The 18,513-nt window shown below is 37.7% G+C and overlaps 2 protein-coding genes and 2 long non-coding RNA genes across 4 annotated transcripts in view; 2 read left to right on the top strand and 2 right to left on the bottom strand.

Moving 5' to 3' along the window:
- LOC127508849 (gastrula zinc finger protein XlCGF8.2DB-like) overlaps positions 1-18,513 on the top strand; it is a 537,748-nt gene that overhangs the window by 389,957 nt on the left and 129,278 nt on the right. The window lies entirely within an intron of this gene.
- LOC127508848 (uncharacterized) overlaps positions 1-18,513 on the top strand; it is a 630,120-nt gene that overhangs the window by 546,987 nt on the left and 64,620 nt on the right. The window lies entirely within an intron of this gene.
- On the bottom strand, positions 1,327-2,805 carry LOC127509017 (uncharacterized). Its single transcript, XR_007929100.1, has 3 exons — positions 2,453-2,805; positions 1,532-1,585; positions 1,327-1,432 (listed from the first exon to the last, which is right to left on the bottom strand). It is a non-coding gene; the product is annotated as an uncharacterized LOC127509017 (long non-coding RNA).
- On the bottom strand, positions 5,957-10,025 carry LOC127508927 (uncharacterized). The gene is made up of 5 exons (XR_007928979.1): positions 9,841-10,025; positions 6,716-6,819; positions 6,538-6,631; positions 6,324-6,381; positions 5,957-6,231 (listed from the first exon to the last, which is right to left on the bottom strand). It is a non-coding gene; the product is annotated as an uncharacterized LOC127508927 (long non-coding RNA).

Raw genomic sequence — 18,513 nt, 5'->3', positions numbered from 1 at the left:
ACAAAGACCACCCTCTTACCAGACCACAGCATGGTTTCTGGAGCAGGTGGACCACTGGTTTGACATCATGTCCTCTCGCCACCCAGTAATGGCACTCAGCACACACAAGATCGAGGAGTACCAAAAGGCCATCAAGTTCCTTCAGGACACCATCCAACTCTTCCGTGGGCTGAAGATTGGACGAACGGGTAGCTGGAAGCCTGTGCAAACAGGAATTGTGATGGCAACATCTTCAATTCTATCAATATAGCAAGACATGCTGGCCCAGGGACACATGTTTGTGTTGACCAGCAGGTTTACACTTAGACTATCTTGAAAACCTGTTCAGCTGCATAAGACATGGGAATCCAGTCCCAACTCCAGTAGAGTTTCAACAGGCACTGAAATCAATATCAGTTGGGCAGTTTTCTTGCGACTGTAAAAACAGGAAGTTATCAGGAGGATGACAACAGCCTTTTGGCCGACTTCCTGGACACAAAGCAGTCACTTCCCAGTCCTGGCCTCAGAGTGGAGGAGCTGATGGCGCGCAGAGCTGCTCCTGACCTCACGAATACTGAGATCAGTGCTCTCTACCACCTTACAGGCTACATTGTGCATAAAGTGATTAAATATTCCAAGATTTGTGAGGGTTGCCAAAGTGCAATTAAGCACAATGATGACAGTCCTGAAGGAAAGTGTTTTACTGTGTTTTACTGAAGCTGAAAGAGTTCAAGCCAGGTGCACTTTGTCGGCCGTCACAAGAGGCCTTTGATTTAGTCCGGCAAATTGAGGAGCTGTTCCGAACTAGGACCAGTGGCTCCTTTATGGATCCAAATGCCATGGATATGCTGGAGAGAGAGGGTAGGCTCTTGGACAGCAGGCTTCCTTCATGCCATGATCTGCAAAAAAAATAACCAACAGATACATTAGGCTGAGGTTGTCTGATGGTCATCTTGGAAGCAAAAGCCAGATAAAAAGGGCAAAAAGGAACCAGCAAGGCCAAGAAACATCCAAACCTACAACAAGCAGGCCAAACACCTTGCTTGTTGCCATGGAGGAGTTTGGTCTGACCTTTGCTCCTACAAATGTCCCACCACCTAGCATGGCTTCAGCATCAATAGGTATGGAGGGTCTGTTTTGCCTGTTTTCTGGTCTCTTGTCTTATGTTTATACAAGTTTCATTGATTGTATAAGTGTTATTCATATATTAGTCCAACATATCTGCTTAAGGAAATTTTGAGAAAGATGTGACTTGTTTGTGGTAACTCTGGCACTTGACAATATTTTTCTGACTAATTATAGACAATATTATGTTCTTACACTTATAGCCTCACCACCAGCTTCAGCACTCCACTGTTCAAATTCAAACCAGCTTCATCATCACTCCATTGCTTACAGGAACGACAAGCTCCCCCAGCCTGGCCACTGCTCCACTCCCCACCGATAATCCATCCTGTTGAAAACAAACAAAACAACACACACATACAGTGATTGTGTATGGATTTGCAAATTAAATTCCACCTGTTCGACAGCTGGAACTTACTTAACGTACTGAGAGTTATTTTTATCTAGGTATAAGTCTTGGTTTAGACTTCTTTTTCACCTCCTAAAAGAGAGAAAAAAGTGAAATATTGTAAAATTAAATGTCATCCAAAAATATTTAATATTTACAAAGATGTATTCTGGTTTCACTTGTATACGTTCCATTACACACACGGGACTGTTAGATTAAAGTTCAATGTGTCACCAAAGCAGCAGTGTACATGTGCTTCTTTCATCAAAATTTTTAAGAGCCATGAACATGAGTTATGCAGCTGAAATTCTTCACTGTATACTAAATAACAACTATTAAAATCATGACTTCAGTTTTTTGGTCAAATGTCAGTCTCAAATGGTTTCACATATCTCACATGCCTCTTCAATTTAAAAATAGATTAATAACCTTTCTTTTTGCAATTATACTTATTTGCTGGGATCATCCACATTTATGCTACATATCCTATCACTCATCACAATGCACTGTCTAACAAACGGTCTGTGTAACTTCAATGACTAAATTAACCAAGGAACAACCTTGCTAGATACAAGCTAGCCATGTTATCTAGTTGAGCTAGCAAAAATAAATAAAAAACAAAAAATTCTAGTTAAGCTATCTAAAGTTAATTGTAATCAGGTGTACTAATACGGTGATTAACAAGTGTTAATCACTTTAACAACAAATCTAAAAACCGACGATAAACGTTGTATGCCAACGAACTTGAAGAAAATTTGAGGTAAATATAGCCCAATATCAGATTATGGTAGCTAATATTAGTTAAGTGTTTGTTACTTAAGTTAGCAACAATTAAGAGTCTACCTACCTCCAATAAACATTAACTAAAGCTGGCTACATAAAATACAACTATTATATAGATTCATGAGAGGTCGGCTAATGCGTTCAAATGTCGAAAATACAGTAAATTCATCAACTTACCAGCGAGCGTACTTCAGAAACATTGAAAATGTGTGGAGTTCAGTGCTGGAACTATCAGTGTTTGGAACTATCGGCTGCTCCACGACACGCGTTACTTCCGCATTCCAAAGTTCCTATGGCAGTCTATAGGAGTGTCGCAACTCTGTTTTTCAACGGCTCTGGTCACCCCTAATATAGAGACAGAGTGACAAGATCATAATCTGAAAACCACGGCCACCGGGGGGAAAACAATCCAACCGTCTCCATTGACATTGTATAGCGTGATGCTGCCTCCTTGTCATTTCTGACTTATAACAAAAAATAGAACAATGTCTAAAAGCTGCTATGTGACAAGGTGTGCAGCAAATATATAAGCTGTCAAAAAAACTAATGTTTAAGGACACAAAAGTAGATACAGGCAGTGAGAGAGAGCGAAACGGGTCATATTACTATTTAACTACATTGGAGGGGAACGTAATCGGCGACAGGTGAAATAATTCTTTGACATGGTTAAAAATAATGAATGTTTTCTTTGTTTGTTTGTTTAGCATAACCTGTGGCTGATTACGTTCCCCTCCAATGTTCTCCCTCCAGTGTGGGCGTGGCCTAAATGCGCTCTGTCTCTATACTGAAATAATACATGAACCCGCCTCCTGTGGACGATTTCTCGATCACCCCAGAACTGAACTTGAGACACGCTGACAGGCAGGAGTGGACTCTATTGACCAGCCGCCACTGAAACACGTATAAGAACGTCTTGATGTGTACTGACCTAACATTACATATCCTCTAAAGCTGAATGCACAGTTATGTTCACATTATGTAGTGATACGCTACTTAAATCATCTTTGAGAGAAAATGAGCCCCTGGTGGTGACCGGCACTGAGAACTAGTTAAAAACGGCTCATAAACTGGACAAATCACACTGTTAAATGCCGCTGTAGATTTAGCAGCACATTACTGTAAAAACCTACAGTACAATACTGCATTTTATATTACAGTAAAATACTGTAATTTGCATTGCATTCTTGGTAATTTTGTTTGAGCGGGAACATTTTACAGTATATTTTAGTGTTGCTGTAACCTACCTGTAATTTGGCTGTAATATGCCAGGCAATAATACAGTATTGCTGTAAAAAGCACGCCACCTGACTGACGTGAGCTCACTCATGGTCACGAATATCTGTATCTCTCAGTGGAAATCTGGAGGTTTGATAAATTGATTTTAAATTTTATAATTATGTTTTAGGATTTTACACTATAAATGATAGTGGAAGTTTAGCCAGCGAATGTTGCAAAAACACAGTCACAGATTTAACTTTAGACGTCAAACGTTAAGTTACCCACTGTTTCCCGCTTGTCCCGTCATTTTCAAATCTAACTCGGTGAATTACACCTGGTTTATTTCGACCAAACCAGACCTAGTGGTTGTTGAAATGATGAAAAGATAAATCAAGATGGTTTTCATGAGTTTCATTTTATTTCTGTCGAGTTTGAATGTACTGTGTTTTACGATGGTCTGTGAAGTAAAATTACTGCATTTGCTAATGGAGTCTAGTAGGTTTGAAGGATCATATGATAACTAAAATGTCTATCTCTGTAGGGATCCTTTCCATAATGTCCGAACCGAGCCTGTCAGCAAGAACTTATAGCCTAGTATTATAATTAGGGATGGGTACCGAAACCCGGTATTAAATTGGCCCCGGGGCTAAATTATGAAAGACCGGTGTATCGATAAGCTCTAACGTTAACGCTATATAGACATTATCTTGCGAATTCTATCTCGCCAGAGTCGCCAGCTGTGTCTGTATGCAATAATATTAGGACATTTGTCTATGATGCATTTTTACTTTGGCAATCCAGAAGAGAGATCGCGCTCACGCAGAGAAGCTACAGCGCGCGCAGCCGCTCACAACATGAAAGCCCTGTTTAATGGTGACGATGGAGGAGAGAACGTACTCGGTTACTAATGTACTGTGTATGGGGAAAGGTCTCCTTTTTCCCTGTTACTGAAGCCTTTTTCAATAACGCAGTGTAACTGCATCATCATTGGTTCACTCATAGAAAGTTGTTGAACCAATGACGGCGCGGCATAGGCCGCGCAGTTATGCCGCGCCGTCATTGGTTCAACAACTTTCTATGAGAAAGGTCTGCTTACACTGTAGGCCTGTGATATTAAGCTAATTTTATTTCCAAGGATCAAAAAGAAGATATCTGAGGTAAAACTATTAAAAACTAGCCATGTTTTGTCTAGCACACTTTCATTCTGTTCACAGCTGTGGTTATTTACCTTAGAATATCCGATTACCACGGCATACCTTTCTGCACCGTCTTAAAAAATAAATTATCTTCGCAAAAACAAAGTTGTCACTGCTTTTCTCCGGTCGTAAATAAAACCGGTGTTTAGTCAATATACTGTTTTTTCAAAATTAAATGTCTATTTTTCTGTATTAAATATTTATGATTTTTGTATGTCTGTTTTTTTCATAAAATAGCCGCTGACCAACTCAGAATCCGGAATTCGGATGCTGGTTCCGATCCTGCTCAAGGTAATTTACCTTTGGAAATTCTTGGTCTATCCAGGGCGCGAACCCAAACTGTCTTGGACCGCAGACGAACGTGCTATCAACTTAGCTATCATCCACGTCTGAATGACTTCTATATCTGTTTGTTGAGTTTTTTCACAGGTGAAATGTTCTACATGTGTCTTTCATGTTTTCACAGATATATATTGTTAATGTGTCAGGAAAACGTGGAATAACCTAACGAAAACTTGTTTTTTCTTTGTTTAGACATCCAACAGTTTTTGACTCAGCTGGGTTTTGTCGATTCAATAGTATCCAGTTTCAGAACCGCAGCCACAGAACGGAAGTGAGGGGCGGGGCTTAAACAGTCATATTTGCGCTACCCATACATGTCATTTTCTTTTGTTAAATATAAGTTGTTTTTACCTGGATTTTGATCGGATCGATGTCTACAGTTTTTAACAACAATACTTTTAATTAAAGTAATTTTTCTGTTCATATAGGCCTAATATGCATAAGATATCATGATGTACAAAGAGCAAAATTTTAAAACAGCCTATGCTTAATGTCAATGAATGGATACAAACACAGTAGTGTATACTGCGAGGATATAGGCTACAACTATGCCGTTTTTATTTTAAATTATTTTCTCCACGTTCCAAATAATACGATGACACAGAGTTTGAGAAGATCTTCTTCCCTTACAAAAAAATCCTGCAGGAAAAATCCTGTAGGACCTACACACCACATACCTGCACAATCCTACAGGATTTTGTGACCATTTTCTTGTAGGAATCCTTCAGGAACCATGCAGGACTCCTTCAGGAAACCTACAGGAACCATGCAGGACTCCTTCAGGAATCCTACAGGAACCATGCAGGACTCCTTCAGGAATCCTATAGGAATCATGCAGCAATCCTACAGGAACCATGCAGGAATTCTACAGGAATCATGCAGGACTCCTTCAGGAATCTAAGCCTACAGGAAACCAAGCATTATAGTGCAATAGTATCAGTTCCTATAGGACTTGTGCAGGAATTCTAATGAACTATTATGTATACTCATCCTGTTGGACGGCTGAAGGGATGCAGGCCCTGATGTATAAAAAATCACTTTCAAAAAAGCAATGTTGTGTGTCTCAAATTTAAATACCAACAAAAAATTAAAAACAACTTCAGAAGATGTTAATTGTTAATTATTTATTATAAGTGTGAAGAAAATGAACTCTGAACAGAAAGTGGCCCTTCACTCTGGAGAAACCGATAACTCTGGCCTCTAGAAAAAAAGAGACATTTTTGCCTTAACTTAGCTAATAAAACATTTATAAATATAATTACATGCATATGTTCTAATGAATTTGCCCTCACCTCTTATATGTACTTCACCACTCAATGTTACAGTGTAAAAGTGTCCTTCTTATGCTGCCTGAGAAATATAAGTATACAAAACATACATAAATACTAAAATAAAAGGTCTACTGCAATTATAAGAACTGTAAATGATCATCTTACAGATTAGTTCATATGTGAAACAAAATGTGTAATAAATAATACTTAAAATCTAAAAATTGAATGTAAAAACCTGGTGAGGAGTTTATGTTCATCATTCATTTTTTCTCGTAAAGCAGCCCAAATAAACTTTCGTGGAGTTGACGGAAATTTCTTCAGAACAGTGTCTGAAAAAGAAATGTAAATAAAGTTTAGTGTCAGATACTTGTTATGAGAGCATATATGCTTAAAAACCTTTAACACTTTTATACCTATAATGAGTTCCACTTTTGTGGGGTCCAAAGGAGGCTTGGGTTGGGATTCTTTGTTGGCATTTCCAATTTTTCCTGAAAGGCTGTGGGTAGCCAACATCCTCCTTCCAAAAGGAGGAGATTTTGTCAGGTTTTGATCACTTCTGGGTACAAAATTGTCCCCCAAATATGGTTAAGTAGACACACACACACACACACAAACTGAATTGACTTATTTAAATGGTGTGAAAAGAAAATCTAAAAATAGTATTGTCACATGGTCATGTTCAGAAGAACAGAGATGTGAAGAGTCGGCTGGTTGAAGGGCAGCACTGCAAGCTGCACTTGTTACAGAGGTTGGCACAGCATGCTTGTTTACACTGTTAGGCAGCAACTCTCCAAATCTGTTAATAATCTCTACATAAAGAAGAACAATGTTTAAATAAACTCATTCATTCATAGCAAAAACTATATGACCATGTATATAAATAGCTTACCATTTTGCAATTTAAAGTTCAGAGCCTTTAGTTGCTGATTCTCTATTCTCAAAGCTTTGATTTCTTTTCTCAAATCATTTAATTTTTCATTTTCTTTGTTTTTTTCTTCTATTATCTTAAGCAATAGTGTGTCATTTTGTGTTTTTTCCACCTAAGTTGAGAAACAAAATTAAAGTCACATAACAGCAAAAACACATGATACACAAAAATAACAGTAAAAGATGTTAATATAATTTATCAAGAAGTTTTACTCTTTTAAATCTCTTCTGGACTTGATCTGGACTTGATGATGGGGTGTTTTCTAGACTAAATATTCTTTTTCTTTCTATTGTTCTTTTTTCAGGCAGCTTGCACACTTCTTTCTGCCTTTTCTCTGACTCCATCTGATTCAGTCGTTTCAGCCATTTCAGTCCATTCAATTAATGCTCACATTTTGTCTATAATGGCAAAAATATTACAATTTTAAACACAGATAGATAGATAGATAGATAGATAGATTTAATCATTTGTCTGAATAGCAACACAAAACCGTTAACTTCATTGTTGCTTAATGTTTCCACGGTAACATATTTACCTACAGTTAACTATGTTAAGAAATGTAACCAATGTATCCAAGTAGTAATTAATGAACTTTCCCCAGATATGAGAAGTAGGCATGTGCTCCTGGCTGGTTTGTGGTTTGGTGCTTCTAAGCCTAAAATGAATTCCTTGTTGCAGTCGTTTGTTGATGAGTGCATTCAGGTCTAACCGTACAGCACACAGGACAAAGTACACAGATGTATGTGTTTAATCTTGTCTGTGTATGTGACTCGGTGGCTCGCTGCTCTGTCCAAAACACTAAGCAATTTAATGGTGAATATGGATGCAACTGGTGTTACGAGAAGGGAGAAGTAGCAGCTAAAGGAAATGGATTCACTAGGGTGTATGTGTCGCAAACAAGAGATGTGAGACCACGTACCCACAGCCAACATTTTGATGATGTTAAAACAGCAGTCGAAACAGGCACGTGTGTTAAGGGAGTCAAAGGGCCATCCCCTTTAATGCTTTTAACATTTTTCAATATAATTCTGGGCTTTGCTTTTGACTATATGCATGGCATTTTACTGGGTGTCAGTCGGCAATTAACAACTTTATGGTTTGACTCAAAATATCATGGAGAGAGATGGTATTTGGGGAGAGAGATAATCACCATTGATAAACTACTACTTCAAATCAAGCTGCTAGTTAATATTACAAGACCTCCATGCAACGTACTTACTATTAAAAGATGACATGAGTTCTCATGACATAGATGTAGCTGAAAACCTGTTAAAAACTTTTGTGAGCCGCTTTGAGAGACTGTATGGCAAATGTCATGCTAGTTTTAATGCGCACATTTTACAGCATGCAGCACAGTCAGTACGAAACTGGGGTCCACTATGGTGCCAAAGTGCATTTATTTTTGAAAGCCACAATGGTAACTTGCAAAAGCTCTTCCATGGCACCCAGGCAGTTACAGAACAAATAGCCAATAGCTTTTCTCTTTTTCAAAGTATTCCCCGGCTTCTGTCTACTGTTTACGATAAGAGTGTTAAAAAACAAGCACAGATTTTGTTGACCGTATGCTACGTGGGTATAGACTTGCCACAAACTGTGTAAAAAAGACAAACATAATCTTTCTGGGCTTACCAACAGTAAGAAGGCCAACACCTAGAGAGGCATTAACAGGACATTGATGTTCACCAATGTGCATTTTTTTATTCAAGAGCTCTAATTAATGGAAACAGGATTTGTTCAAAGACGAGCACAACACTGTCAAGAAGGATCAACCATGCAGTTGTAACAGAACAAGGCTCAATGGCATTGGTGAGATCATTTGTTGATGTGGGTTTTGATAAAAGTTTTGCCTTTATTGATCCAGTTATTACAGCCAAGTTCAATATGGTTAAAGATAGACAAACAGGAACTGCTTTCTCTGGGATAGTTAGGGAAAATTATATTTCAACTGATGTTAAATGAATCAACTGCAATGAGATTAGAACAACTGTGTGTACTTAAAGGATGTGGGGCTTGTACAGAATTTACTTTGCATTCAACCCAACAAATGGGAAGTCGATTAATTATTATTCTATTTTTGTCAAGTATATATACACTTTAACATGATTATTTTGAACATTCTTAAACATCTGCAGTTAACACATGTACAGTGATAAATAGCTCAGTTTTTATGTACACTGATCTCTGTTTTATATTTGTACAATGATAAATATTGTTTTACAATAACAGCTCAGTTTTTATAAATGTTTACTGATCTCAGTTTTATATATGTACAATGAGATAAATAGCTATTTTAGTATATTTTATATATATATTGGATTGTTTGTTTATGCCGATAGTATGCATTCTGGAATTTTGGAAAATGTATTTGGGCCAGTTGAATAAATAAATACTTTATGTAATACCGTAACATGCTGTGTATATCATTATTTGAAAAATCCTTTGTAATGTAACAACATTTATTAATAATGTAATTAATGTAACAACTATTAATGAGGTTCATATCAGAAATAAACATTAACATTCCAGCCAAACCATGAATTTTATATCCCACAGGTATCTTATAATTTCTGTAGGTTGTTTTGCATCCCTACAAGAAGTCAGTGGACATACCTACAGGAATCCTATAAGTACATAATAAATCCTGCAGGAGTGATACATTCCCCTTTACCAAACACAGGCAATGGTCAAGGTAGGCAGCAAGCGATCATCAAACAAGGAAAACAGTCCAGGGTCAAAACAAAGGCAAGGCAAGGCAAGGACAATGAGACATGGAGACAAGGTGGGATAAAGGCTAAACAATACTCAGCAATGAGTGTGTGTGTGTGAGTACAGCTTATAAAGGGTCACTGGTGGGAAACGGGTGTGAGTGCATGATTGGTTCCTAGGTGAGGGATTGTGGGAAATGTAGTCCAGAGTGATGTATAACTGTGTGTGCAATGAAATGGTGAACCAGCGACCTCTGGTGGGGAGTAGCAGGAACCAGCAGGTGCCGGATACAACATATATATGACACATGTATACAACATATAGACCTCATGATGACTGTTATTTTCCTTCACAAAGAACATATGCACTTTACAAATACAGAATATACAAACTTATATTTGTTTTGCTTATATTTATATTCACAGATCATTTAAATTATTATTTTTTTTCCTTCTCTCTCTCTCTCTCTCTTTCTCAATTGTATTTTGTCTGTATTATATTACACTTATACTGTATTGCACTCATGTAGATTGCCTGAGCCTCAACTTAAGCATTTCAATGTGCAAATGTCACTGACATTGTACATATGATAAATAAACTTGAAACTTGAACTTATTAAATATATTTACTCATATTTGGAAATTGTAGGCTACGCTGCATGTAAAAAATGGGCATTTAATGCATTAGTCATACCAAAATAAATAAGCACAAGTAATAAAATGAATTCCAAGGATGAATAAGTAAATACACTACACTTCAAACTATTAAATAATGTATTTTTTAAATATACTTCAAGTGCATTGTTACAATGATCATTTTCAGCACACAGTTAAAATATACCTCAAATATATTTTTATGAAGTGTAAATAAATACACTTTTAAAAAATAAACTGAACTTGCACTTTAAGTATATTTTACTAAAATTGATTTTTTAGAAAATATACTAAAGTACAATTATTTTAAAGTGTGTTAAAAGTTGTATTGTGAAAATATGATGCTAATATACTTTTTATATATTTGTTAGTATATTTGCAATGTACTATAGAAAAAGGGAATATATTTAAAATACAATAAAGTATACTTTTTTCACTAGGGGAATGAGTACAAGCATCTGAAGGACAATGGACTTAGTTATCAAGACCAGACTTACACCGTCAATACTGAAGCTCTGATCTGTGATGCACCAGCAAGAGCATGAAATGTATCAAGAATCACAATTCTTACGAAAGCTGTGAAAGATGTGTAATCAGAGGCGATTATATTGAGGGAAGAATTGTGTTCAATGAAAAAGAAATGCTCTCAATCAGATGAAGCTTTCAGTAGAGCAGAGTACAGCAACCATCAAACCAGTGTCAGTCCCTTAATTCCCACAGGAATACCTCATGTAAGCTCCTTTGTATTAGATTACATGCATTTGTTCATCTTGGAAGTAGTCAGGCGCCTCTTGACATTCTTGACTCGTGGCCCAAAACTCTGTCGTCTATCTGCAAGACAAAAGGAAGAGATAACCCAAAAATTAAGTGCGCTAAGAGGAAAGATGCCAAGTGAATTTGCACGGCAACCTCAGGGTTTACACGAACTGAACTACGGCAGTTTTTGTTGTACACAGGACCTGTGGAGCTGAAAAATGTGTTGTCTCCTGAGAGGTACAAGCATTTCCTGTCACTGACAGTAGCCATGTCAATAATGCTGGAGCCAGATGACAGGACAAGGAATGCTTACCTCCAGTTCGCTCAAGAACTGATGAAGCACTTCGTCATGTCCAGTGCTGACCTGTATGGAAACTGTTTGCCTGTGTACAATGTACATGGACTGATCCATCTTCATGAAGGTGTCACACACTTCAACTGCTCACTAAATGAGATTAGCTGTTTTCCTTTTGAGAATTTCCAGCAGCAAACTAAAAAATGGGTGAGGAATGGAAAAAGTCCCGTTGAACAAGTCACCAGGCGTTTGTCAGAAATTGAACATGCAAAAGTGAACAAGAGCAAAACACAACCTGACATACAGCCTGTGTTTGCCTCCGTGAAAGACAAAGACTGCTGTTTTCTCTTGAAAGATGAAAGCTTTGCTTTCATTCGAGAAAAAAATGCAGACGGAACTTTGGATTGTGAAATTCTGAACCAGCGCCACACGTCAACACTGTTTCATCAACCATGCAGTTCCCGACTTCTGAATATATAGTGTGCACAGAAAATGGGCAGGGCAGGATGAAAAGAGGACTACTTCTTCAAAAAGATCTCCTCCACAAGGTGGCCTGCCTTCCACGAGAATCTGGAGGTTATGTCCTCATACCCCTACGCCATGGCATGGAGCACAAATCATGAAGGTTGAATTTGGTCTAATCAATATTTTAATTAACTGTAGAAAAGTATGTAATCATGAGTAATCAAGAGTAATCATGGCAGAGCTCACAGAATCATGGGAAGAGATGATAGAGTCAGCATTCGAGAGAAAAAAGAAATACAATGAACTGGTGGAAGATTGTACTGAAAAAGGGTGGAAATCATGTATCTTCCCTGTTGAAGTAGGATGCAGAGGCTTTGTTGGTAAATCCACCCAACAGCTTTTGAAGAGGTTTGGAATTACTGGATCAAAGCAAAAGGCGGCACTCAGGGAACTGGCTGAGGAGGCAGAGAAAGAGAGATTCTGGTTATGCCTCAGAAGGAAAGACCCCAGGTGGGGAAACTAAGGATCATTGGGCCAGCCACAGGGAGCGGTAGGGAGACGCCCCTTCCGCTGCCCCATCATCCAGATGTTCTGAGATTAATGGGGCGAAACATCTGTGATGGGTGGCTCTCAGCTGATAACCTTGTGGCCCATTGGCACCGGCGGAGGTGCAACAGGCAGAAATGCCTTGCAGGTATTAAAGGATTAGTTCACTTTCAAATAAAATTTTCCTGATAATTTACTCACCCACGTCATTCAAGATGTTCATGTCTTTCTTTCTTCACTCGAAAAGAAATTAAGGTTTTTGATGAAAACATTCCAGGATTATTCTCCTTATAGTGGACTTCACTGGACTCCAGACGGCTGTTTCAGTGCAGCTTCAAAGGGCTTTCCCGCTGTTTAAGCCACGAATATTTACAAAGATTCACAAATTATTTAATTCTCTCTGGGACACAACCGCAGACTGGGAGTCTCACGCTCATCAAGGCCAAAAAACCTACAGCTATTGTTGAAAACATAATTTACATTACTTTTAAGAATAATGTTGGAAAAGTGATAATATTGTGCCTCTTTTGCCCACTTTCATGTATGTTTTATTAAATGGCTTGACAATATGCTATGGCATTAATGTTAAATGAATAGAGTTTTTAGTAAAAGCACGGTTTTGTGAGCATTAGCGGAACTGAACGTGTCAGAATAAACATGAAACGCACGGATTAACTGTGGTCGTCGTCAGAGCTCGTGCAGCCCTGGAGAAACTGTGACGACTGTTCGTGAATCGCTCCCACGGTACTTTGATGGCACACACTGCTTAAGTCAGAAACTGATCAAGTCGAGCACACACCTTATGATTAGCTGTGCACAGGCAGTGCAATGCTCCGCCAATTAATTAACTATTATTGGTTTAATCATGTCCCCACCACTTTTTGCCAGGGTCGATTTTGTCCCTACCACTTTTTCTCGCGGCACGGATGTTGAATTGTTATCGGTGGCACAACAGTGTTCTCTTGGCGCTTGTGCGCTGTCACGGAGACACTATTCATTCAGGTAAAATCACTAAACAAAATACACATAAACGTCCCTACTCTTGATATACAATCACTGATGAACATCTTTGGTTTTAATGAGAAAAAAATAAAATAAATGATACGAGGGTGGATTAGAACCCAGAACCTCTGGTATGCCAAACAAAAAATCTACCACCAGTCCATCAGAACACGTTGACAAAGCACGCAAATTGTATTTATTGACTAATATAAATACTCTTGAGACTAACAATATATTGTATTATGGATGCAAGGATGACACTATCATATTAAACAATTTCAAACATGAATTATAGCCATTAAACATTAGTGTAATTGAAAGCCATTTTTTAGACTCCAAAAAATATAACAACGTTTAATTTAAGTGAACTTAAAACAATCTTCACATAAACCCAACATAAATGCCATATTTACCTGTGCCCTTCCTGGTAGGAAATATACATAATTATAAAGTTATCAAACAGTCTGCACTGAGTAAATTATAAATTAAATATAGCTAAATCATTATTAAAGCTACAAAAGTTCTTTAGTCAATTTTCCCTGTTACCTTTGTTCTTGTCTGTTTGTCTGTGAAATGGAGTAAAGATGCAACAGAGGAGATGATAAAAAACATGTTTCGGAGCACCTTAAGCATGCACCAACAAGGAAGGGAGGAGGAGGACCACACAATGAATATTTCAAAAAAGAGTTCATATGCACGTTATGGATTGTTGTTATTTATGTTGTTTTTAAATGTTATGTAAGATGTTTTTAAAGGTAATTTATCATATTTTTCATTATTTACAATCATAAATGGACTTTACATTGAAATAAATTAGTTATAATGCAACGTGTGGCCCAGAAACAGTATAACTGATGTCTAAGAGTCTGCAGTTGACATTTTAAGACGTTGAAAATACATCCACAATGACCACATTTTAACTAAAATGTAAACTTCTAGAGACATCCTATGGACGTCGATATTGGACGTCCAAAAGACGTCATGAAAAGACGTCATGAAAAGACTTTCATTCTGGCTCCTCAAGGGACGTCTGTTCAACGTGCAACAAAGACATCGAAGTGACGTCGTTTGGACGTCCCTTTACTCAGTGGGTAGAAGCCTATTTTCCCCCCTGCCTGACAGGATAGTTCATTTTCTGAGGTAAAACTTTACTTCATACGAAATTTTATCAATGACTTTCAAAAAATAAATGAACTACATAAATAAATAAATTCCTGTGAAATATAAAGTAAAAAAGGAGAGAAATCCTGCCAGAATATGAAGTAAAAAAAAAAAAAAAAAAGAATCCTGTCAGAGAACTGATATTTATTTACTGTTACTTCTGTTTTTGACCCGAACACCACTGAACTGAACAAACCATTTTATTTATAACAATCACTCCCTCCTTGCATAGAAAACAAAACAAATCTTATTTATACACCAATAAATGAAAGTGCAAAAAAATAAAAAAGTGTATTGTTAGTAAACCGTTTTTGTTGAAAATTAGTCTTTCATGTTAATTTTAATCTTCATATTACAAAAAAAAATTTATTTATAAAAAGCATCAGCAGCAACACTAATGTTAACAGTAAGCACAATAAATGTAGAATGTCTAATGTTTTCAAATGGAGAAAATAAATTAAAGACAGGAGTCATATCAACTTTGCAGAAATGTAATACTTCATTTTAAACTACAGTTTTAGTAGATTTATAAGCTGTTTAATATAAAGTGTGAAGAATAATTCGCTGGATAATGTTAAATAACTGAATATTCTCTGGAATATTGGAATATAACAAACAAAACATGGTATTTTATTGCATTTCTCAACTGGCATGTTATATCAGAATTATTAGTAATGATTTTGTAGTTCTACATTATGAAATATCTGCTGACAAAGCACTGTTTATCTGCATTTACACAGAACTATACTCAAACTGCGATCGCTCGCGGAGATAATAAATAATTTCTGTAGAGTTGCGTTTACTTGGATGTTTATTAGCGAATTAAGTTTCTATAATTACGGTGTTTTAAACAAGTGAATCTTGTTAAAAGTTACATGCGGTGGCCGTGGATCATTTCCTGAGGATCAACCCGCTGAGTGAACAAAATGCAGACGACTTCATGAGACTAATGATGAGCATAGAGAGAGAGAGAGAGAGAATTAAATTAAGCTCTTTTATTTACAACATGTGCTCATCCATGGCTGTATTATTTCATTCATGCAAAGTTTCATCTGTATTTTGACAGGACTTGACAGATTAGGCCTATCTTACGTGACTCTGTGATTCCGCTGCATAAACTAGCTACATTTCAGGCATTTATGTAACACATCTAATTTGTACATTAATAGCTTTTATGTTAAATAAAGTTTACTAATTACAGCAAAGCAGGTAAGTGTACTTTACCTGTGCACGCCGTTGTCTCGTCTCCACCTCAGATGCGCTGTCATGGCGATCCTGCGCGCAATTCTCAAAACACCCACAAGATGGCGGCGTTTATTGGTATTACAAAACCGATAACCGATTATGGTAAAATGCTTAAATATCAGGAAAAATATCGGTAAATCGATATATCGGTCGATCTCTAATTACAAAGACATATTCAGCCCCTTATTAAAGATGTCCGCATGGCATATCAGCATAATTTTCCATATCAGGCTGATGTCAATAATTACATTTTAATACTTTATCAGTTGATTCTGATGGCGCTCGGATTAATATGGTGCATCCTTATTCAGAGCAACAAACCCCCATTTCCAAACACTGCAAAACCTCATTTCCAGTAAGTACTAGGGGTTTAACAATACATTATTATATTGAGATATCACAATATAAACAATATGTATGGCTGATGTGATTCGTTATGATCCGCAATATAATATAATAATGTAATATAATAATGTTTTTATTCTGCTGCTTCCACAAACAATGAATATATAAACATTACTAATCGTGACACACTTTCCCCCATACATTTTTAAAATATGATATATGATATATATTCATATTTCCACTTCCCTCATTCCAATATCTTATAATTCTGCAAAAATTCTATATAATTGGGAGAGAATGCATGGATCCAGTTTCAGGTGTCTGATATACAGTGGGTACGGAAAGTATTCAGACCCCCTTAAATTTTTCACTCTTTGTTATATTGCAGCCATTTGCTAAAATCATTTAAGTTCATATTTTTTCCCCATTGATGTACACACAGCACCCCATATTGACAGAAAAACACAGAATTGTTGACATTTTTGCAGAATTATTAAAAAAGAAAAACTGGAATATCACATGGTCTTTTGATCTAATACAGCCATGAGTCTTTTGGGGAAAGATGCAACAAGTTTTTCACACCTGGATTTGGGGATCCTTTGCCATTCCTCCTTGCAGATCCTCTCCAGTTCTGTCAGGTTGGATGGTAAACGTTGGTGGACAGCCATTTTTAGGTCTCTCCAGAGATGCTCAATTGGGTTTAAGTCAGGGCTCTGGCTGGGCCATTCAAGAACAGTCACAGAGTTGTTGTGAAGCCACTCCTTCGTTATTTTAGCTGTGTGCTTAGGGTCATTGTCTTGTTGGAAGGTAAACCTTCGGCCCAGTCTGAGGTCCTGAGCACTCTGGAGAAGGTTTTCGTCCAGGATATCCCTGTACTTGGCCGCATTCATCTTTCCCTCGATTGCAACCAGTCGTCCTGTCCCTGCAGCTGAAAAACACCCCCACAGCATGATGCTGCCACCACCATGCTTCACTGTTGGAACTGTATTGGACAGGTGATGAGCAGTGCCTGGTTTTCTCCACACATACCGCTTAGAATTAAGGCCAAAAAGTTCTATCTTGGTCTCATCAGACCAGAGACTCTTATTTCTCACCATCTTGGAGTCCTTCATGCGGCCTTTCATGTGTCTTGCACTGAGGAGAGGCTTCCATCGGGCCACTCTGCCATAAAGCCCCGACTGGTGGAGGGCTGCAGTGATGGTTGACTTTCTACAACTTTCTCCCATCTCCCGACTGCATCTCTGGAGCTCACCCACAGTGATCTTTGGGTTCTTCTTTACCTCTCTCACCAAGGCTCTTCTCCCCCAACAGCTCAGTTTGGCCGGACGGCCAGCTCTAGGGTTCTGGTCATCCCAAACGTCTTCCATTTAAGGATTATGGAGGCCACTGTGCTCTTAGGAACCTTAAGTGCAGCAGAATTTTTTTTGTAACCTTGGCCAGATCTGTGCCTTGCCACAATTCTGTCTCTGAGCTCTTCAGGCAGTTCCTTTGACCTCATGATTCTCATTTGCTCTGACATGCACTGTGAGCTGTAAGGTCTTATATAGACAGGTGTGTGGCTTTCCTAATCAAGTCCAATCAGTATAATCAAACACAGCTGGACTCAAATGAAGGTGTAGAACCATCTCAAGGATGATCAGAAGAAATGGACAGCACCTGAGTTAAATATATGAGTGTCACAGCAAAGGGTCTGAATACTTAGGACCATGTGATATTTCAGTTTTTCTTTTTTAATAAACCTGCAAAAATGTCAACAATTCTGTGTTTTTCTGTCAATATGGGGTGCTGTGTGTACATTAATGAGGAAAAAAATGAACTTAAATGATTTTAGCAAATGGCTGCAATATAACAAAGAGTGAAAAATTTAAGGGGGTCTGAATACTTTCCGTACCCACTGTATATGTGAAGTTAATAAATGTAATTTCGGGAGGAGTACACCCATCTAATCTTCCAATTAATACCAAGGTATAAAACCAGCATCTTACCTCTTCCTGTTGTTAGTCCTTTCGGTATCCCTCCTCCTCCCCTTCTCCTCCTTTTGTACTATTTTTGCCTGTTATAGGGGGGCAATCGGAGCTCGAGTAGAATATCTTCTCCGAGCCCCTCTAT

The sequence above is a fragment of the Ctenopharyngodon idella genome, chromosome 3 (genome assembly GCF_019924925.1).
Source record: "Ctenopharyngodon idella isolate HZGC_01 chromosome 3, HZGC01, whole genome shotgun sequence".
Classification (NCBI taxonomy): domain Eukaryota; kingdom Metazoa; phylum Chordata; class Actinopteri; order Cypriniformes; family Xenocyprididae; genus Ctenopharyngodon; species Ctenopharyngodon idella.
Note: the sequence above shows the minus strand (reverse complement) of the source record. Positions and strands in the feature narration are given on the sequence as shown.